The sequence below is a fragment of the Haematobia irritans genome, unplaced genomic scaffold (assembly GCF_050003625.1).
Source record: "Haematobia irritans isolate KBUSLIRL unplaced genomic scaffold, ASM5000362v1 scaffold_10, whole genome shotgun sequence".
NCBI classification, from domain to species: Eukaryota; Metazoa; Arthropoda; class Insecta; order Diptera; family Muscidae; genus Haematobia; species Haematobia irritans.
The window spans coordinates 983,628-1,007,892 of NW_027445688.1; positions in this window are offsets into that span (position 1 = coordinate 983,628).

A 24,265-nucleotide genomic window follows, 5' to 3' on the forward strand; every position below is an offset into this window, starting at 1 on the left:
TCTCCTTAAATATGCGTCCGTGACCACCCAAAAAAAAATTGAAAATTTCACCCAAAACCTAAAAAAATTTAAATTTTTATATGAAAAACTTCTTTTGCCCATATCTCCTTAAATATGCGTCCTAGAGCGAAAAGAACTTTAATTCGTGACCACTCCCAAAAAATTGAAAAATCCACCCAAAACCTAAAAAAAATTGAAATTTTTATATGAAAAACTTCTTTTGCCCATATCTCCTTAAATATGCGTCCTAGAGCGAAAAGGACTTTAATTCGCGACCACAACCAAAAAATTGAAAAATCCACCCAAAACCTAACAAAATTGAAATTTTTATATGAAAAACTTCTTTTGCCCATATCTCCTTAAATATGCGTCCTAGAGCGAAAAGGACTTTAATTCGTGACCACCCCCCCAAAAATTGAAAAATCCACCCAAAACCTAAAAAAATTGAAATTTTTATATGAAAAACTTCTTTTACCCATATCTCCTAAACTAAGCGTTCTAGAGCGAAAAGGACTTTAATTCGTGACCACCCCCAAAAAAAGTGAAAAATCCACCCAAAACCTAAAAAAATGAAATTTTTATATAAAAAACTTCTTTTGCCCATATCTCCTTAAATATGCGTCCTAGAGCGAAAAGGACTTTAATTCGTGACCACCCTCAAAAAATAGAAAAATCCACCCAAAACCTAAAAAAATTTAAATTTTTATATGAAAAACTTCTTTTGCCCATATCTCCTTAAATATGCGTCCTAGAGCGAAAAGGACTTTAATTCGTGACCATCCTCAAAAAATTGAAAAATCCACCCAAAACCTATAAAAATTGAATTTTTTATATGAAAAACTTATTTTGCCCATATCTCCTAAACTAAGCGTCCGAGAGCGAAAGGACTTCAATTCGTGACCACCCCCAAAAAATTGAAAAATCCACCCAAAACCTAAAAAAATGAAATTTTTATATGAAAAATTTCTTTTGCCCATATCTCCTTAAATATGCGTCCTAGAGCGAAAAGGACTTTAATTCGTGACCACCCCCCAAAAATTGAAAAATCCACCCAAAACCTAAAAAAATTTAAATTTTTATATGAAAAACTTCTTTTGCCAATATCTCCTTAAATATGCGTCCGTGACCACCCCAAAAAAAATTGAAAATTTCACCCAAAACCTAAAAAAATTTAAATTTTTATATGAAAAACTTCTTTTGCCCATATCTCCTTAAATATGCGTCCTAGAGCGAAAAGGACTTTAATTCGTGACCTCCCCCAAAAAATTGAAAAATTGAAAAAAAAACCTAAAAAAATTTAAATTTTTATATGAAAAACTTCTTTTGCCCATATCTCCTTAAATATGCGTCCTAGAGCGAAAAGGACTTTAATTCGTGACCACCCCCAAAAAATAGAAAAATCCACCCAAAACCTAATAAAATTGAATTTTTGATATGAAAAACTTCTTTTGCCCATATCTCCTAAACTAAGCGTCCTAGAGCGAAAATGACTTTAATTCGTGACCACCCTCAAAAAAGTGAAAAATCCGCCCAAAACCTAAAAAAATTGAAATTTTTATATGAAAAACTTCTTTTGCCCATATCTCCTTAAATATGCGTCCTAGAGCGAAAAGGAGTATAATTTGTGATCACCCTCAAAAAATTTAAAAATCCGCCCAAAACCTAAAAAAATTGAAATTTTTATATGAAAAACTTCTTTTGCCCATATCTCCTAAACTATGCGTCCTAGAGCGAAAAGGACTATAATTCGTCACCACCCCCAAAAAATTGAAAAATCCACCCAAAACCTAAAAAAATTGAAATTTTTATACGAAAAACTTCTTTTGCCCATATCTCCTTAAATATGCGTCCTAGAGCGAAAAGTACTTTAATTCGTGACCACCCCCAAAAAATTGAAAAATCCAACCAAAACCTAAAAAAATTGAATTTTTTATATGAAAAACTTCTTTTGCCCATATCTCCTTAAATATGCGTCCTAGAGCGAAAAGGACTTTAATTCGTGACCACCCCCAAAAAATTGAAAAATCCACCCAAAACCTAAAAAAATTTAAATTTTTATATGAAAAACTTCTTTTGCTCATATCTCCTAAACTAAGCGTCCTAGAGCGAAAAGGACTTTAATTCGTGACCACCCCCAAAAAATTGAAAAATCCACCCAAAACCTAAAAAAATTTAAATTTTTATATGAAAAACTTCTTTTGCCCATATCTCCTTAAATATGCGTCCTAGAGCGAAAAGGACTTAAATTCGTGACAACCCTCAAAAAAGTGAAAAAATCCACCCAAAACCTAAAAAAATTTAAATTTTTATATGAAAAACTTCTTTTGCCCATATCTCCTTAAATATGCGTCCTAGAGCGAAAAGGGCTTTAATTCGTGACCACCCTCAAAAAATTGAAAAATCCATCCAAAACCTAAAAAAATTGAAATTTTTATATGAAAAACTTATTTTGCCCATATCTCCTTAAATATGCGTCCTAGAGCGAAAAGGACTTTAATTCGCGACCACCCCCAAAAAATTGAAAAATCCACCCAAAACCTAAAATAATTTAAATTTTTATATGAAAAACTTCTTTTGCCCATATCTCCTTAAATATGCGTCCTAGAGCGAAAAGGACTTTAATTCGTGACCACCCCCAAAAAATTGAAAAATCCACCCAAAACCTAAAAAAATTGAATTTTTTATATGAAAAACTTCTTTTGCCCATATCTCCTTAAATATGCGTCCTAGAGCGAAAAGGACTTTAATTCGTGACCACCCCCAAAAAATTGAAAAATCCACCCAAAACCTACAAAAAATGAAATTTTTATATGAAAAACTTCTTTTGCCCATATCTCCTTAAATATGCGTCCTAGAGCGAAAAGGACTATAATTCGTGACCACCCTCAAAAAATTGAAAAATCCACCCAACACCTAAAAAAATTTAAATTTTTATATGAAAAACTTCTTTTGCCAATGTCTCCTAAACTAAGCGTCCTGGAGCGAAAAGGACTTTAAAAACTTCGTTTGCCCATATCTCCTAAACAGCGGCCTATAGCGAAAAGGACTTTAATTCGTGACCACCCCCAAAAAATTGAAAAATCCACCCAAAACCTAAAATAATTTAAATTTTTATATGGAAAACTTCTTTTGCCCATATCTCCTTAAATATGCGTCCTATAGCGAAAAGGACTTTAATTCGTGACCACCCCAAAAAATTGAAAAATCCACCCAACACCTAAAAAACTTTTAATTTTTATATGAAAAACTTCTTTTGCCCATATCTCCTTAAATATGCGTCCTAGAGCGAAAAGGACTTTAATTCGTGACCACCCTCAAAAAATTGAAAAATCCACCCAAAACCTAAAATAATTTAAATTTTTATATGAAAAACTTCTTTTGCCCATATCTCCTAAACTAAGCGTCCTAGAGCGAAAAGGACTTTAATTCGTGACCACCCCCAAAAAATTGAAAAATCCACCCAAAACCTAAAATAATTTAAATTTTTATATGGAAAACTTCTTTTGCCCATATCTCCTTAAATATGCGTCCTATAGCGAAAAGGACTTTAATTCGTGACCACCCCAAAAAATTGAAAAATCCACCCAACACCTAAAAAACTTTTAATTTTTATATGAAAAACTTCTTTTGCCCATATCTCCTTAAATATGCGTCCTAGAGCGAAAAGGACTTTAATTCGTGACCACCCTCAAAAAATTGAAAAATCCACCCAAAACCTAAAAAAATTTAAATTTTTATATGAAAAACTTCTTTTGCCCATATCTCCTAAACTAAGCGTCCTAGAGCGAAAAGGACTTTAATTCGTGACCACCCCCAAAAAATTTAAAAATCCACCCAAAACCTAAAATAATTTAAATTTTTATATGGAAAACTTCTTTTGCCCATATCTCCTTAAATATGCGTCCTAGAGCGAAAAGGACTTTAATTCGTGACCACCCTCAAAAAATAGAAAAATCCACCCAAAACCAAAAAAAAATATAAATTTTTATATGAAAAACTTCTTTTGCCCATACCTCCTTAAATATGCGTCCTAGAGCGAAAAGGACTTTAATTCGTGACCACCCTCAAAAAATTGAAAAATCCACCCAAAACCTAAAAAAATTGAATTTTTTATATGAAAAACTTCTTTTGCCCATATCTCCTTAAATATGCGTCCTAGAGCGAAAAGGAGTATAATTTGTGACCACCCTCAAAAAATTTAACAATCCGGCCAACACCTAAAAAAATTTAAATTTTTATATGAAAAACTTCTTTTGCCCATATCTCCTAAACTATGCGTCCTAGAGCGAAAAGGAGTTTAATTCGTGACCACCCTCAAAAAAGTGAAAAATCCACCCAAAACCTAAAAAAATTGAAATTTTTATATGAAAAATTTCTTTTGCCCATATCTCCTTAAATATGCGTCCTAGAGCGAAAAGGACTATAATTCGCGACCACCCCCAAAAAATTGAAAAATCCACCTAAAACCTAAAAAAATTTAAATTTTTATATGAAAAACTTCTTTTGCCCATATCTCCTAAACTAAGCGTCCTAGAGCGAAAAGGACTTTGATTCGTGACCACCCTCAAAAAATTTAAAAATCCACCCAAAACCTAAAAAAATTGAAATTTTTATATGAAAAACTTCTTTTGCCCATATCTCCTTAAATATGCGTCCTAGAGCGAAAAGGACTTTAATTCGTGACCACCCCAAAAAATTGAAAAATCCACCCAAAACCTAAAATAATTTAAATTTTTATATGGAAAACTTATTTTGCCGATATCTCCTTAAATATGCGTTCTATAGCGAAAAATTCGTGACCACCCCAAAAAATTGAAAATCCACCCAACACCTAAAAAAATTTAAATTTTTATATGAAAAACTTCTTTTGCCCATATCACCTTAAATATGCGTCCTAGAGCGAAAAGGACTTTAATTCGTGACCACCCCCCCAAAAATTGAAAAATCCACCCAAAACCTAAAAAAATTGAAATTTTTATATAAAAAACTTCTTTTGCCCATATCTCCTTAAATATGCGTCCTAGAGCGAAAAGGACTTTAATTCGTGACCACCCTCAAAAAATAGAAAAATCCACCCAAAACCTAAAAAAATTTAAATTTTTATATGAAAAACTTCTTTTGCCCATATCTCCTTAAATATGCGTCCTAGAGCGAAAAGGACTTTAATTCGTGACCACCCTCAAAAAATTGAAAAATCCACCCAAAACCTATAAAAATTGAATTTTTTATATGAAAAACTTCTTTTGCCCATATCTCCTAAACTAAGCGTCCGAGAGCGAAAGGACTTCAATTCGTGACCACCCCCAAAAAATTTAAAAATCCACCCAAAACCTAAAAAAATGAAATTTTTATATGAAAAATTTCTTTTGCCCATATCTCCTTAAATATGCGTCCTAGAGCGAAAAGGACTTTAATTCGTGACCACCCCCCAAAAATTGAAAAATCCACCCAAAACCTAAAAAAATTTAAATTTTTATATGAAAAACTTCTTTTGCCAATATCTCCTTAAATATGCGTCCGTGACCACCCCAAAAAAAATTGAAAATTTCACCCAAAACCTAAAAAAATTTAAATTTTTATATGAAAAACTTCTTTTGCCCATATCTCCTTAAATATGCGTCCTAGAGCGAAAAGGACTTTAATTCGTGACCACTCCCAAAAAATTGAAAAATCCACCCAAAACCTAAAAAAAATTGAAATTTTTATATGAAAAACTTCTTTTGCCCATATCTCCTTAAATATGCGTCCTAGAGCGAAAAGGACTTTAATTCGCGACCACAACCAAAAAATTGAAAAATCCACTCAAAACCTAACAAAATTGAAATTTTTATATGAAAAACTTCTTTTGCCCATATCTCCTTAAATATGCGTCCTAGAGCGAAAAGGACTTAAATTCGTGACCACCCCCAAAAAATTGAAAAATCCACCCAAAACCTAAAAAAGTTTAAATTTTTATATGAAAAACTTCTTTTGCCCATATCTCCTTAAATATGCGTCCTAGAGCGAAAAGGAGTATAATTCGTGACCACCCTCAAAAAATTGAAAAATCCACCCAAACCCTAAAATAATTTAAATTTTTATATGAAAAACTTATTTTGCCCATATCTCCTTAAAAATGCGTCCTAGAGCGAAAAGGGCTTTAATTCGTGACCACCCTCAAACAATTGAAAAATCTACCCAAAACCTAAAAAAAATGTAAATTTTTATATGAAAAACTTCTTTTGCCCATATCTCCTTAAATATGCGTCCTAGAGCGAAAAGGACTTTAATTCGTGACCACCCTCAAAAAATTGAAAAATCCACCCAAAACCTATAAAAATTGAATTTTTTATATGAAAAACTTCTTTTGCCCATATCTCCTAAACTAAGCGTCCGAGAGCGAAAGGACTTCAATTCGTGACCACCCCCAAAAAATTGAAAAATCCACCCAAAACCTAAAAAAATGAAATTTTTATATGAAAAATTTCTTTTGCCCATATCTCCTTAAATATGCGTCCTAGAGCGAAAAGGACTTTAATTCGTGACCACCCCCCAAAAATTGAAAAATCCACCCAAAACCTAAAAAAATTTAAATTTTTATATGAAAAACTTCTTTTGCCAATATCTCCTTAAATATGCGTCCGTGACCACCCCAAAAAAAATTGAAAATTTCACCCAAAACCTAAAAAAATTTAAATTTTTATATGGAAAACTTCTTTTGCCCATATCTCCTTAAATATGCGTCCTATAGCGAAAAGGACTTTAATTCGTGACCACCCCAAAAAATTGAAAAATCCACCCAACACCTAAAAAACTTTTAATTTTTATATGAAAAACTTCTTTTGCCCATATCTCCTTAAATATGCGTCCTAGAGCGAAAAGGACTTTAATTCGTGACCACCCTCAAAAAATTGAAAAATCCACCCAAAACCTAAAAAAATTTAAATTTTTATATGAAAAACTTCTTTTGCCCATATCTCCTAAACTAAGCGTCCTAGAGCGAAAAGGACTTTAATTCGTGACCACCCCCAAAAAATTTAAAAATCCACCCAAAACCTAAAATAATTTAAATTTTTATATGGAAAACTTCTTTTGCCCATATCTCCTTAAATATGCGTCCTAGAGCGAAAAGGACTTTAATTCGTGACCACCCTCAAAAAATAGAAAAATCCACCCAAAACCAAAAAAAAATATAAATTTTTATATGAAAAACTTCTTTTGCCCATACCTCCTTAAATATGCGTCCTAGAGCGAAAAGGACTTTAATTCGTGACCACCCTCAAAAAATTGAAAAATCCACCCAAAACCTAAAAAAATTGAATTTTTTATATGAAAAACTTCTTTTGCCCATATCTCCTTAAATATGCGTCCTAGAGCGAAAAGGAGTATAATTTGTGACCACCCTCAAAAAATTTAACAATCCGGCCAACACCTAAAAAAATTTAAATTTTTATATGAAAAACTTCTTTTGCCCATATCTCCTAAACTATGCGTCCTAGAGCGAAAAGGAGTTTAATTCGTGACCACCCTCAAAAAAGTGAAAAATCCACCCAAAACCTAAAAAAATTGAAATTTTTATATGAAAAATTTCTTTTGCCCATATCTCCTTAAATATGCGTCCTAGAGCGAAAAGGACTATAATTCGCGACCACCCCCAAAAAATTGAAAAATCCACCTAAAACCTAAAAAAATTTAAATTTTTATATGAAAAACTTCTTTTGCCCATATCTCCTAAACTAAGCGTCCTAGAGCGAAAAGGACTTTGATTCGTGACCACCCTCAAAAAATTTAAAAATCCACCCAAAACCTAAAAAAATTGAAATTTTTATATGAAAAACTTCTTTTGCCCATATCTCCTTAAATATGCGTCCTAGAGCGAAAAGGACTTTAATTCGTGACCACCCCAAAAAATTGAAAAATCCACCCAAAACCTAAAATAATTTAAATTTTTATATGGAAAACTTATTTTGCCGATATCTCCTTAAATATGCGTTCTATAGCGAAAAATTCGTGACCACCCCAAAAAATTGAAAATCCACCCAACACCTAAAAAAATTTAAATTTTTATATGAAAAACTTCTTTTGCCCATATCACCTTAAATATGCGTCCTAGAGCGAAAAGGACTTTAATTCGTGACCACCCCCCCAAAAATTGAAAAATCCACCCAAAACCTAAAAAAATTGAAATTTTTATATAAAAAACTTCTTTTGCCCATATCTCCTTAAATATGCGTCCTAGAGCGAAAAGGACTTTAATTCGTGACCACCCTCAAAAAATAGAAAAATCCACCCAAAACCTAAAAAAATTTAAATTTTTATATGAAAAACTTCTTTTGCCCATATCTCCTTAAATATGCGTCCTAGAGCGAAAAGGACTTTAATTCGTGACCACCCTCAAAAAATTGAAAAATCCACCCAAAACCTATAAAAATTGAATTTTTTATATGAAAAACTTCTTTTGCCCATATCTCCTAAACTAAGCGTCCGAGAGCGAAAGGACTTCAATTCGTGACCACCCCCAAAAAATTTAAAAATCCACCCAAAACCTAAAAAAATGAAATTTTTATATGAAAAATTTCTTTTGCCCATATCTCCTTAAATATGCGTCCTAGAGCGAAAAGGACTTTAATTCGTGACCACCCCCCAAAAATTGAAAAATCCACCCAAAACCTAAAAAAATTTAAATTTTTATATGAAAAACTTCTTTTGCCAATATCTCCTTAAATATGCGTCCGTGACCACCCCAAAAAAAATTGAAAATTTCACCCAAAACCTAAAAAAATTTAAATTTTTATATGAAAAACTTCTTTTGCCCATATCTCCTTAAATATGCGTCCTAGAGCGAAAAGGACTTTAATTCGTGACCACTCCCAAAAAATTGAAAAATCCACCCAAAACCTAAAAAAAATTGAAATTTTTATATGAAAAACTTCTTTTGCCCATATCTCCTTAAATATGCGTCCTAGAGCGAAAAGGACTTTAATTCGCGACCACAACCAAAAAATTGAAAAATCCACTCAAAACCTAACAAAATTGAAATTTTTATATGAAAAACTTCTTTTGCCCATATCTCCTTAACCTTTAACCGGTGAGGTGAAATTTTTTTGCGTAATTTGCGACGTGTGGTAAATTTTACCCCCTCTTTTACATTAATATTTTTTCTGTAAAAAATGGTTTTTTTGTATCATTATTATATTTGTTGATTAGTAAACATTGTATTTAACGAAAATAAAACAATATTTCGAAATATTATATGTTCTTTCAATGATTAACATATACTTTATTTCACACGTCTTTTTTAAAATATATGTAAACGAGTGTTCGAGGTGGTAAATTTTACCACCACGTACCCAGTTAAAGGTTAAATATGCGTCCTAGAGCGAAAAGGACTTAAATTCGTGACCACCCCCAAAAAATTGAAAAATCCACCCAAAACCTAAAAAAGTTTAAATTTTTATATGAAAAACTTCTTTTGCCCATATCTCCTTAAATATGCGTCCTAGAGCGAAAAGGAGTATAATTCGTGACCACCCTCAAAAAATTGAAAAATCCACCCAAACCCTAAAATAATTTAAATTTTTATATGAAAAACTTATTTTGCCCATATCTCCTTAAAAATGCGTCCTAGAGCGAAAAGGGCTTTAATTCGTGACCACCCTCAAACAATTGAAAAATCTACCCAAAACCTAAAAAAAATGTAAATTTTTATATGAAAAACTTCTTTTGCCCATATCTCCTTAAATATGCGTCCTAGAGCGAAAAGGACTTTAATTCGTGACCACCCTCAAAAAATTGAAAAATCCACCCAAACCCTAAAATAATTTAAATTTTTATATGAAAAACTTATTTTGCCCATATCTCCTTAAAAATGCGTCCTAGAGCGAAAAGGGCTTTAATTCGTGACCACCCTCAAACAATTGAAAAATCCACCCAAAACCTAAAAAAATTTAAATTTTTATATGAAAAACTTCTTTTGCCCATATCTCCTTAAATATGCGTCCTAGAGCGAAAAGGACTTCAATTCGTGACCACCCCCAAAAAATTGAAAAATCCACCCAAAACCTAAAAAAATGAAATTTTTATATGAAAAATTTCTTTTGCCCATATCTCCTTAAATATGCGTCCTAGAGCGAAAAGGACTTTAATTCGTGACCACCCCCCAAAAATTGAAAAATCCACCCAAAACCTAAAAAAATTTAAATTTTTATATGAAAAACTTCTTTTGCCAATATCTCCTTAAATATGCGTCCGTGACCACCCCAAAAAAAATTGAAAATTTCACCCAAAACCTAAAAAAATTTAAATTTTTATATGAAAAACTTCTTTTGCCCATATCTCCTTAAATATGCGTCCTAGAGCGAAAAGAACTTTAATTCGTGACCACTCCCAAAAAATTGAAAAATCCACCCAAAACCTAAAAAAAATTGAAATTTTTATATGAAAAACTTCTTTTGCCCATATCTCCTTAAATATGCGTCCTAGAGCGAAAAGGACTTTAATTCGCGACCACAACCAAAAAATTGAAAAATCCACCCAAAACCTAACAAAATTGAAATTTTTATATGAAAAACTTCTTTTGCCCATATCTCCTTAAATATGCGTCCTAGAGCGAAAAGGACTTTAATTCGTGACCACCCCCCCAAAAATTGAAAAATCCACCCAAAACCTAAAAAAATTGAAATTTTTATATGAAAAACTTCTTTTACCCATATCTCCTAAACTAAGCGTTCTAGAGCGAAAAGGACTTTAATTCGTGACCACCCCAAAAAAAGTGAAAAATCCACCCAAAACCTAAAAAAATGAAATTTTTATATAAAAAACTTCTTTTGCCCATATCTCCTTAAATATGCGTCCTAGAGCGAAAAGGACTTTAATTCGTGACCACCCTCAAAAAATAGAAAAATCCACCCAAAACCTAAAAAAATTTAAATTTTTATATGAAAAACTTCTTTTGCCCATATCTCCTTAAATATGCGTCCTAGAGCGAAAAGGACTTTAATTCGTGACCACCCTCAAAAAATTGAAAAATCCACCCAAAACCTATAAAAATTGAATTTTTTATATGAAAAACTTCTTTTGCCCATATCTCCTAAACTAAGCGTCCGAGAGCGAAAGGACTTCAATTCGTGACCACCCCCAAAAAATTGAAAAATCCACCCAAAACCTAAAAAAATGAAATTTTTATATGAAAAATTTCTTTTGCCCATATCTCCTTAAATATGCGTCCTAGAGCGAAAAGGACTTTAATTCGTGACCACCCCCCAAAAATTGAAAAATCCACCCAAAACCTAAAAAAATTTAAATTTTTATATGAAAAACTTCTTTTGCCAATATCTCCTTAAATATGCGTCCGTGACCACCCCAAAAAAAATTGAAAATTTCACCCAAAACCTAAAAAAATTTAAATTTTTATATGAAAAACTTCTTTTGCCCATATCTCCTTAAATATGCGTCCTAGAGCGAAAAGGACTTTAATTCGTGACCACCCTCAAAAAATTGAAAAATCCACCCAAAACCTATAAAAATTGAATTTTTTATATGAAAAACTTCTTTTGCCCATATCTCCTAAACTAAGCGTCCGAGAGCGAAAGGACTTCAATTCGTGACCACCCCCAAAAAATTGAAAAATCCACCCAAAACCTAAAAAAATGAAATTTTTATATGAAAAATTTCTTTTGCCCATATCTCCTTAAATATGCGTCCTAGAGCGAAAAGGACTTTAATTCGTGACCACTCCCAAAAAATTGAAAAATCCACCCAAAACCTAAAAAAAATTGAAATTTTTATATGAAAAACTTCTTTTGCCCATATCTCCTTAAATATGCGTCCTAGAGCGAAAAGGACTTTAATTCGCGACCACAACCAAAAAATTGAAAAATCCACCCAAAACCTAACAAAATTGAAATTTTTATATGAAAAACTTCTTTTGCCCATATCTCCTTAAATATGCGTCCTAGAGCGAAAAGGACTTAAATTCGTGACCACCCCCAAAAAATTGAAAAATCCACCCAAAACCTAAAAAAGTTTAAATTTTTATATGAAAAACTTCTTTTGCCCATATCTCCTTAAATATGCGTCCTAGAGCGAAAAGGAGTATAATTCGTGACCACCCTCAAAAAATTGAAAAATCCACCCAAAACCTAAAATAATTTAAATTTTTATATGAAAAACTTATTTTGCCCATATCTCCTTAAAAATGCGTCCTAGAGCGAAAAGGGCTTTAATTCGTGACCACCCTCAAACAATTGAAAAATCTACCCAAAACCTAAAAAAAATGTAAATTTTTATATGAAAAACTTCTTTTGCCCATATCTCCTTAAATATGCGTCCTAGAGCGAAAAGGACTTTAATTCGTGACCACCCCCAAAAAATTGAAAAATCCACCCAAAACCTAAAAAAATTGAAATTTTTATATGAACAACTTCTTTTGCCCTTATCTCCTTAAATATGCGTCCTAGAGCAAAAAGGACTTAAATTCGTGACCACCCCCAAAAAATTGAAAAATCCACCCAAAACCTAAAATAATTTAAATTTTTATATGAAAAACTTCTTTTGCCCATATCTCCTTAAATATGCGTCCTAAAGCGAAAAGGACTTTAATTCGTGACCACCCCCAAAAAATTGAAAAATCCGCCCAAAACCTAAAAAAATTGAAATTTTTATATGAAAAACTTCTTCTGCCCATATCTCCTTAAATATGCGTCCTAGAGCGAAAAGGACTTTAATTCGTGACCACCCCCAAAAAATTTAAAAATCCACCCAAAACCTAAAAAAATTTAAATTTTTATATGAAAAACTTCTTTTGCCCATATCTCCTTAAATATGCGTCCTAGAGCGAAAATGACTTTAATTCGTGACCACCCCCAAAAAATTTAAAAATCCACCCAAAACTTAAAAAAAATTAAATTTTTATATGAAAAACTTCTTTTGCCCATATCTCCTTAAATATGCGTCCTAGAGCGAAAATGACTTTAATTCGTGACCACACTAAAAAAAATGAAAAATCCACCCAAAACCTAAAAAAATGAAATCTTTATATGAAAAACTTCTTTTGCCCATATCTCCTTTAATTCGTGACCACCCTCAAAAAATTGAAAAATCTACCCAAAACCTAAAAAAATTGAATTTTTTATATGAAAAACTTCTTTTGCCCATATCTCCTAAACTAAGCGTCCTAGAGCGAAAAGGACTTTAATTCGTGACCACCCCCAAAAAATTGAAAAATCCACCCAAAACCTAAAAAAATGTAAATTTTTATATGAAAACCTTCTTTTGCCCATATCTCCTTAAATATGCGTCCTAGAGCGAAAAGGACTTTAATTCGTGACCACCCCCAAAAAATTGAAAAATCCACCCAAAACCTAAAATAATTTAAAATTTTATATGAAAAACTTCTTTTGCCCATATCTCCTTAAATATGCGTCCTAGAGCGAAAATGACTTTAATTCGTGACCACCCTAAAAAAAATGAAAAATCGACCCAAAACCTAAAAAAATTTAAATTTTTATATGAAAAACTTCGTTTGCCTATATCTCCTAAACTAAGCGTCCTATAGCGAAAAGGACTTTAATTCGTGACCACCCCCAAAAAATTGAAAAATCCACCCAAAACCTAAAATAATTTAAATTTTTATATGGAAAACTTATTTTGCCCATATCTCCTTAAATATGCGTTCTATAGCGAAAAGGACTTTAATTCGTGACCACCCCAAAAAATTGAAAATCCACCCAACACCTAAAAAAATTTAAACTTTTATATGAAAAACTTCTTTTGCCCATATCACCTTAAATATGCGTCCTAGAGCGAAAAGGACTTTAATTCGTGACCACCCCCCCCAAAAATTGAAAAATCCACCCAAAACCTAAAAAAATTGAAATTTTTATATGAAAAACTTCTTTTACCCATATCTCCTAAACTAAGCGTTCTAGAGCGAAAAGGACTTTAATTCGTGACCACCCCAAAAAAATTGAAAAATCCACCCAAAACCTAAAAAAATGAAATTTTTATATAAAAAACTTCTTTTGCCCATATCTCCTTAAATATGCGTCCTAGAGCGAAAAGGACTTTAATTCGTGACCACCCTCAAAAAATAGAAAAATCCACCCAAAACCTAAAAAAATTGAAATTTTTATATGAAAAACTTCTTTTGCCCATATCTCCTTAAATATGCGTCCTAGAGCGAAAAGGACTTTAATTCGTGACCACCCTCAAAAAATTGAAAAATCCACCCAAAACCTATAAAAATTGAATTTTTTATATGAAAAACTTCTTTTGCCCATATCTCCTAAACTAAGCGTCCGAGAGCGAAAGGACTTCAATTCGTGACCACCCCCAAAAAATTGAAAAATCCACCCAAAACCTAAAAAAATGAAATTTTTATATGAAAAATTTCTTTTGCCCATATCTCCTTAAATATGCGTCCTAGAGCGAAAAGGACTTTAATTCGTGACCAGCCCCCAAAAATTGAAAAATCCACCCAAAACCTAAAAAAATTTAAATTTTTATATGAAAAACTTCTTTTGCCAATATCTCCTTAAATATGCGTCCGTGACCACCCCAAAAAAAATTGAAAATTTCACCCAAAACCTAAAAAAATTTAAATTTTTATATGAAAAACTTCTTTTGCCCATATCTCCTTAAATATGCGTCCTAGAGCGAAAAGGACTTTAATTCGTGACCACTCCCAAAAAATTGAAAAATCCACCCAAAACCTAAAAAAAATTGAAATTTTTATATGAAAAACTTCTTTTGCCCATATCTCCTTAAATATGCGTCCTAGAGCGAAAAGGACTTTAATTCGCGACCACAACCAAAAAATTGAAAAATCCACCCAAAACCTAACAAAATTGAAATTTTTATATGAAAAACTTCTTTTGCCCATATCTCCTTAAATATGCGTCCTAGAGCGAAAAGGACTTAAATTCGTGACCACCCCCAAAAAATTGAAAAATCCACCCAAAACCTAAAAAAGTTTAAATTTTTATATGAAAAACTTCTTTTGCCCATATCTCCTTAAATATGCGTCCTAGAGCGAAAAGGACTTTAATTCGTGACCACCCTCAAAAAATTTAAAAATCCACCCAAAACCTAAAAAAATTGAATTTTTTATACGAAAAACTTCTTTTGCCCATATCTCCTAAACTAAGCGTTCTAGAGCGAAAAGGACTTTAATTCGTGACCACCCTAAAAAAAATGAAAAATCCACCCAAAACCTAAAAAAAATGAAATCTTTATATGAAAAACTTCTTTTGCCCATATCTCCTTTAATTCGTGACCACCCTCAAAAAATTGAAAAATCTACCCAAAACCTAAAAAAATTGAATTTTTTATATGAAAAACTTCTTTTGCCCATATCTCCTAAACTAAGCGTCCTAGAGCGAAAAGGACTTTAATTCGTGACCACCCCCAAAAAATTGAAAAATCCACCCAAAACCTAAAAAAATTGAAATTTTTATATGAAAACCTTCTTTTGCCCATATCTCCTTAAATATGCGTCCTAGAGCGAAAAGGACTTTAATTCGTGACCACCCCCAAAAAATTGAAAAATCCACCCAAAACCTAAAATAATTTAAAATTTTATATGAAAAACTTCTTTTGCCCATATCTCCTTAAATATGCGTCCTAGAGCGAAATGACTTTAATTCGTGACCACCCTAAAAAAAAATGAAAAATCCACCCAAAACCTAAAAAAATTTAAATTTTTATATGAAAAACTTCTTTTGCCCATATCTCCTTAAATATGCGTCCTAGAGCGAAAGGACTTTAATACGTGACCACCCCCAAAAAATTTAAAAATCCACCCAAAACCTAAAAAAATAAAATTTTTATATGAAAAACTTCTTTTGCCCATATCTCCTAAACTAAGCGTCCTAGAGCGAAAAGGACTTTAATTCGTGACCACCCCCAAAAAATTGACAAATCCACCCAAAACCTAAAAAAATTGAAATTTTTATATGAAAACCTTCTTTTGCCCATATCTCCTTAAATATGCGTCCTAGAGCGAAAAGGACTTTAATTCGTGACCACCCTCAAAAAATTTAAAAATCCACCCAAAACCTAAAAAAATTGAATTTTTTATACGAAAAACTTCTTTTGCCCATATCTCCTAAACTAAGCATCCTAGAGCGAAAAGGACTTTAATTCGTGACCACCCTCAAAAAATTGAAAAATCCACCCAAAACCTAAAAAAATTGAATTTTTTATATGAAAGTCTTCTTTTGCCCATATCTCCTTAAATATGCGTCCTAGAGCGAAAAGGACTTTAATTCGTGACCACCCCCAAAAAATTGAAAAATCCACCCAAAACCTAAAAAAATTGAAATTTTTATATGAAAAACTTCTTTTGCCCATATCTCCTAAACTAAGCGTCCTAGAGCGAAAAGGACTTTAATTCGTGACCACCCCCAAAAAATGGAAAAATCCACCCAAAACCTAAAAAAATTGAAATTTTTATATGAAAACCTTCTTTTGCCCATATCTCCTTAAATATGCGTCCTAGAGCGAAAAGGACTTTAATTCGTGACCACCCCCAAAAAATTGAAAAATCCACCCAAAACCTAAAATAATTTAAAATTTTATATGAAAAACTTCTTTTGCCCATATCTCCTTAAATATGCGTCCTAGAGCGAAAAGGACTTTAATTCGTGACCACCCCCAAAAAATTGAAAAATCCACCCAAAACCTAAAAAAATTGAAATTTTTATATGAAAAACTTCTTTTGCCCATATCTCCTTAAATATGCGTCCTAGAGCGAAAAGGACTTAAATTCGTGACCACCCCCAAAAAATTGAAAAATCCACCCAAAACCTAAAAAAGTTTAAATTTTTATATGAAAAACTTCTTTTGCCCATATCTCCTTAAATATGCGTCCTAGAGCGAAAAGGAGTATAATTCGTGACCACCCTCAAAAAATTTAAAAATCCACCCAAAACCTAAAATAATTTAAATTTTTATATGAAAAACTTATTTTGCCCATATCTCCTTAAAAATGCGTCCTAGAGCGAAAAGGGCTTTAATTCGTGACCACCCTCAAACAATTGAAAAATCTACCCAAAACCTAAAAAAAATGTAAATTTTTATATGAAAAACTTCTTTTGCCCATATCTCCTTAAATATGCGTCCTAGAGCGAAAAGGACTTTAATTCGTGACCACCCCCAAAAAATTGAAAAATCCACCCAAAACCTAAAAAAATTGAAATTTTTATATGAACAACTTCTTTTGCCCTTATCTCCTTAAATATGCGTCCTAGAGCAAAAAGGACTTAAATTCGTGACCACCCCCAAAAAATTGAAAAATCCACCCAAAACCTAAAATAATTTAAATTTTTATATGAAAAACTTCTTTTGCCCATATCTCCTTAAATATGCGTCCTAAAGCGAAAAGGACTTTAATTCGTGACCACCCCCAAAAAATTGAAAAATCCGCCCAAAACCTAAAAAAATTGAAATTTTTATATGAAAAACTTCTTCTGCCCATATCTCCTTAAATATGCGTCCTAGAGCGAAAAGGACTTTAATTCGTGACCACCCCCAAAAAATTTAAAAATCCACCCAAAACCTAAAAAAATTTAAATTTTTATATGAAAAACTTCTTTTGCCCATATCTCCTTAAATATGCGTCCTAGAGCGAAAATGACTTTAATTCGTGACCACCCCCAAAAAATTTAAAAATCCACCCAAAACTTAACAAAATTTAAATTTTTATATGAAAAACTTCTTTTGCCCATATCTCCTTAAATATGCGTCCTAGAGCGAAAATGACTTTAATTCGTGACCACCCTAAAAAAAATGAAAAATCCACCCAAAACCTAAAAAAAATGAAATCTTTATATGAAAAACTTCTTTTGCCCATATCTCCTTTAATTCGTGACCACCCTCAAAAAATTGAAAAATCTACCCAAAACCTAAAAAAATTGAATTTTTTATATGAAAAACTTCTTTTGCCCATATCTCCTAAACTAAGCGTCCTAAAGCGAAAAGGACTTTAATTCGTGACCACCCCCAAAAAATTGAAAAATCCACCCAAAACCTAAAAAAATTGAAATTTTTATATGAAAACCTTCTTTTGCCCATATCTCCTTAAATATGCGTCCTAGAGCGAAAAGGACTTTAATTCGTGACCACCCCCAAAAAATTGAAAAATCCACCCAAAACCTAAAATAATTTAAAATTTTATATGAAAAACTTCTTTTGCCCATATCTCCTTAAATATGCGTCCTAGAGCGAAAATGACTTTAATTCGTGACCACCCTAAAAAAAATGAAAAATCCACCCAAAACCTAAAAAAATTTAAATTTTTATATGAAAAACTTCTTTTGCCCATATCTCCTTAAATATGCGTCCTAGAGCGAAAGGACTTTAATACGTGACCACCCCCAAAAAATTTAAAAATCCACCCAAAACCTAAAAAAATAAAATTTTTATATGAAAAACTTCTTTTGCCCATATCTCCTTAAATATGCGTCCTAGAGCGAAAAGGACTTTAATTCGTGACCACCCTCAAAAAATTGAAAAACCCACCCAAAACCTAAAAAAAATGAAATTTTTATATGAAAAACTTCTTTTGCCCATATCTCCTTAAATATGCGTCCTAGAGCGAAAAGGACTTTAATTCGTGACCACCCTCAAAAAATTTAAAAATCCACCCAAAACCTAAAAAAATTGAATTTTTTATACGAAAAACTTCTTTTGCCCATATCTCCTAAACTAAGCATCCTAGAGCGAAAAGGACTTTAATTCGTGACCACCCTCAAAAAATTGAAAAATCCACCCAAAACCTAAAAAAATTGAATTTTTTATATGAAAGTCTTCTTTTGCCCATATCTCCTTAAATATGCGTCCTAGAGCGAAAAGGACTTTAATTCGTGACCACCCCCAAAAAATTGAAAAATCCACCCAAAACCTAAAAAAATTGAAATTTTTATATGAAAAACTTCTTTTGCCCATATCTCCTAAACTAAGCGTCCTAGAGCGAAAAGGACTTTAATTCGTGACCACCCCCAAAAAATTGAAAAATCCACCCAAAACCTAAAAAAATTGAAATTTTTATATGAAAACCATCTTTTGCCCATATCTCCTTAAATATGCGTCCTAGAGCGAAAAGGACTTTAATTCGTGACCACCCCCAAAAAATTGAAAAATCCACCCAAAACCTAAAATAATTTAAAATTTTATATGAAAAACTTCTTTTGCCCATATCTCCTTAAATATGCGTCCTAGAGCGAAAAGGACTTTAATTCGTGACCACCCCCAAAAAATTGAAAAATCCACCCAAAACCTAAAAAAATTGAAATTTTTATATGAAAAACTTCTTTTGCGCATATCTCTTAAAAACTTATTTTGCCCATATCTCCTAAACTAAGCGTCCTAGAGCGAAAAGGACTTTAATTCGTGACCACCCTCAAAAAATTGAAAAATCCACCCAAAATCAAAAAAAATTGAAATTTTTATATGAAAAACTTCTTTTGCCCATATCTCCTTAAATATGCGTCCTAGAGCGAAAAGGACTTTAAATCGTGACCACCCCCAAATAATTTAAAAATCCACCCAAAACCTAAAAAAATTGAATTTTTTATATGAAAGTCTTCTTTTGCCCATATCTCCTTAAATATGCGTCCTAGAGCGAAAAGGACTTTAATTCGTGACCACCCCCAAAAAATTGAAAAATCCACCCAAAACCTAAAAAAATTGAAATTTTTATATGAAAAACTTCTTTTGCCCATATCTCCTAAACTAAGCGTCCTAGAGCGAAAAGGACTTTAATTCGTGACCACCCCCAAAAAATTGAAAAATCCACCCAAAACCTAAAAAAATTGAAATTTTTATATGAAAACCTTCTTTTGCCCATATCTCCTTAAATATGCGTCCTAGAGCGAAAAGGACTTTAATTCGTGACCACCCCCAAAAAATTGAAAAATCCACCCAAAACCTAAAATAATTTAAAATTTTATATGAAAAACTTCTTTTGCCCATATCTCCTTAAATATGCGTCCTAGAGCGAAAAGGACTTTAATTCGTGACCACCCCCAAAAAATTGAAAAATCCACCCAAAACCTAAAAAAATTGAAATTTTTATATGAAAAACTTCTTTTGCGCATATCTCTTAAAAACTTATTTTGCCCATATCTCCTAAACTAAGCGTCCTAGAGCGAAAAGGACTTTAATTCGTGACCACCCTCAAAAAATTGAAAAATCCACCCAAAATCAAAAAAAATTGAAATTTTTATATGAAAAACTTCTTTTGCCCATATCTCCTTAAATATGCGTCCTAGAGCGAAAAGGACTTTAAATCGTGACCACCCCCAAATAATTTAAAAATCCACCCAAAACCTAAAAAAATTTAAATTTTTATCTGAAAAACTTCTTTTGCCCATATCTCCTTAAATATGCGTCCTAGAGCGAAAATGACTTTAATTCGTGACCACCCTCAAAAAATTGAAAAACCCACCCAAACCTAAAAAAAATTAAATTTTTATATGAAAAACTTATTTTGCCCATATCTCCTTAAATATGCGTCCTAGAGCGAAAAGGACTTTAATTCGTGACCACCCCCAAAAAATTGAAAAATCCACCCAAAACCTAAAAAAATTGAAATTTTTATATGAAAAACTTCTTTTGCCCATATCTCCTTAAATATGCGTCCTAGAGCGAAAAGGACTTTAATTCGTGACCACCCCCAAAAAATTGAAAAATCCACCCAAAACCTAAAATAATTTAAAATTTTATATGAAAAACTTCTTTTGCCCATATCTCCTTAAATATGCGTCCTAGAGCGAAAAGGGCTTTAATTCGTGACCACCCCCAAAAAATTGAAAAATCCACCCAAAACCTAAAAAAATTGAAATTTTTATATGAAAACCTTCTTTTGCCCATATCTCCTTAAATATGCGTCCTAGAGCGAAAAGGACTTTAATTCGTGACCACCCCCAAAAATTGAAAAATCCACCCAAAACCTAAAATAATTTAAAATTTTATATGAAAAACTTCTTTTGCCCATATCTCCTTAAATATGCGTCCTAGAGCGAAAAGGACTTTAATTCGTGACCACCCCCAAAAAATTGAAAAATCCACCCAAAGCCTAAAAAAATTGAATTTTTTATATGAAAAACTTCTTTTGCCCATATCTCCTTAAATATGCGTCCTAGAGCGAAAAGGGCTTTAATTCGTGACCACCCTCAAAAAATTGACAAATCCACCCAAAACCTAAAATAATTTAAATTTTTATATGAAAAACTTCTTTTGCCCATATCTCCTTAAATATGCGTCCTAGAGCGAAAAGAACTTTAATTCGTGACCAACCTTAAAAAAATTGAAAAATCCACCCAAAACCTAAAATAATTTAAATTTTTATATGAAAAACTTTTTTTGCCCATATCTCCTTAAATATGCGTCCTAGAGCGAAAAGGGCTTTAATTCGTGACCACCCTCAAACAATTGAAAAATCCACCCAAAACCTAAAAAAAATGTAAATTTTTATATGAAAAACTTCTTTTGCCCTTATCTCCTTAAATATGCGTCCTAGAGCGAAAAGGACTATAATTCGTGAGCACCCCCAAAAAATTGAAAAATCCACCCAAAACCTAAAAAAATTGAAATTTTTATATGAAAAACTTCTTTTGCCCATATCTCCTTAAATATGCGTTCTAGAGCGAAAAGGACTATAATTCGTGACCACCCCCAAAAAATTGAAAAATCCACCCAAAACCTAAAAAAATTGAAACTTTTATATGAAAAACTTCTTTTGCCCATATCTCCTAAGTTAAGCGTCCTAGAGCGAAAGGGACTTTAATTTGTGACCACCCCCAAAAAATTGAAAAATCCACCCAAAACCTAAAAAAATTGAAATTTTTATATGAAAAACTTCTTTTGCCCTTATCTCCTTAAATATGCGTCCTAGAGCGAAAAGGACTTTAATTCGTGACCACCCCCCAAAAAATTGAAAAATCCACCCAAAACCTAAAATAATTTAAATTTTTATATGGAAAACTTCTTTTGCCCATATCTCCTAAACTAAGCGTCCTAGAGCGAAAAGGACTTTAATTCGTGACCACCCCCAAAAAATTGAAAAATCCACCCAAAACCTAAAAAAATTGAATTTTTTATATGAAAAACTTCTTTTGCCCATATCTCCTTAAATATGCGTCCTATAGCGAAAAGGACTTTAATTCGTGACCACCCCCAAAAAATTGAAAAATCCACCCAAAACCTAAAAAAATTTAAATTTTTATATGAAAAACTTCTTTTGCCCATATCTCCTAAACTAAGCGTCCTAGAGCGAAAAGGACTTTAATTCGTGACCACCCACAAAAAATTGAAAAATCCACCCAAAACCTAAAAAAAATTGAAATTTTTATATGAAAAACTTCTTTTGCCCATATCTCCTTAAATATGCGTCCTAGAGCGAAAAGGACTTTAATTCGTGACCACCCTCAAAAAATTGAAAAATCCACCAAAAATCAAAAAAAATTGAAATTTTTATATGAAAAACTTTTTTTGCCCATATCTCCTTAAATATGCGTCCTAGAGCGAAAAGGACTTTAATTCGTGACCACCCCCAAAAAATTGAAAAATCCACCCAAAACCTAAAAAAATTGAAATTTTTATATGAAAAACTTCTTTTGCCCATATTTCCTTAAATATGCGTCCTAGAGCGAAAAGGACTTTAATTCGTGACCACCCACAAAAAATTGAAAAATCCACCCAAAACCTAAAAAAAATTGAAATTTTTATATGAAAAACTTCTTTTGCCCATATCTCCTTAAATATGCGTCCTAGAGCGAAAAGGACTTTAAATCGTGACCACCCCCAAAAAATTTAAAAATCCACCCAAAACCTAAAAAAATTTAAATTTTTATCTGAAAAAACTTCTTTTGCCCATATCTCCTTAAATATGCGTCCTAGAGCGAAAAGGGCTTTAATTCGTGACCACCCTCAAACAATTGAAAAATCCACCCAAAACCTAAAAAAATGTAAATTTTTATATGAAAAACTTCTTTTGCCCTTATCTCCTTAAATATGCGTCCTAGAGCGAAAAGGACTATAATTCGTGACCACCCTCAAACAATTGAAAAATCCACCCAAAACCTAAAAAAATGTAAATTTTTATATGAAAAACTTCTTTTGCCCTTATCTCCTTAAATATGCGTCCTAGAGCGAAAAGGACTATAATTCGTGAGCACCCCCAAAAAATTGAAAAATCCACCCAAAACCTAAAAAAATTGAAATTTTTATATGAAAAACTTCTTTTGCCCATATCTCCTTAAATATGCGTCCTAGAGCGAAAAGGGCTTTAATTCGTGACCACCCTCAAACAATTGAAAAATCCACCCAAAACCTAAAAAAATGTAAATTTTTATATGAAAAACTTCTTTTGCCCTTATCTCCTTAAATATGCGTCCTAGAGCGAAAAGGACTATAATTCGTGAGCACCCCCAAAAAATTGAAAAATCCACCCAAAACCTAAAAAAATTGAAACTTTTATATGAAAAACTTCTTTTGCCCATATCTCCTTAAATATGCGTCCTAGAGCGAAAAGGACTATAATTCGTGACCACCCCCAAAAAATTGAAAAATCCACCCAAAACCTAAAAAAATTGAAACTTTTATATGAAAAACTTCTTTTGCCCATATCTCCTAAGTTAAGCGTCCTAGAGCGAAAGGGACTTTAATTCGTGACCACCCCCAAAAAATTGAAAAATCCACCCAAAACCTAAAAAAATTGAAATTTTTATATGAAAAACTTCTTTTGCCCTTATCTCCTTAAATATGCGTCCTAGAGCGAAAAGGACTTTAATTCGTGACCACCCCCAAGAAATTGAAAAATCCACCCAAAACCTAAAATAATTTAAATTTTTATATGGAAAACTTCTTTTGCCCATATCTCCTAAACTAAGCGTCCTAGAGCGAAAAGGACTTTAATTCGTGACCACCCCCAAAAAATTGAAAAATCCACCCAAAACCTAAAAAAATTGAATTTTTTATATGAAAAACTTCTTTTGCCCATATCTCCTTAAATATGCGTCCTAGAGCGAAAAGGACTTTAATTCGTGACCACCCCCAAAAAATTGACAAATCCACCCAAAACCTAAAAAAATTTAAATTTTTATATGAAAAACTTCTTTTGCCCATATCTCCTAAACTAAGCGTCCTAGAGCGAAAAGGACTTTAATTCGTGACCACCCACAAAAAATTGAAAAATCCACCCAAAACCTAAAAAAAATTGAAATTTTTATATGAAAAACTTCTTTTGCCCATATCTCCTTAAATATGCGTCCTAGAGCGAAAAGGA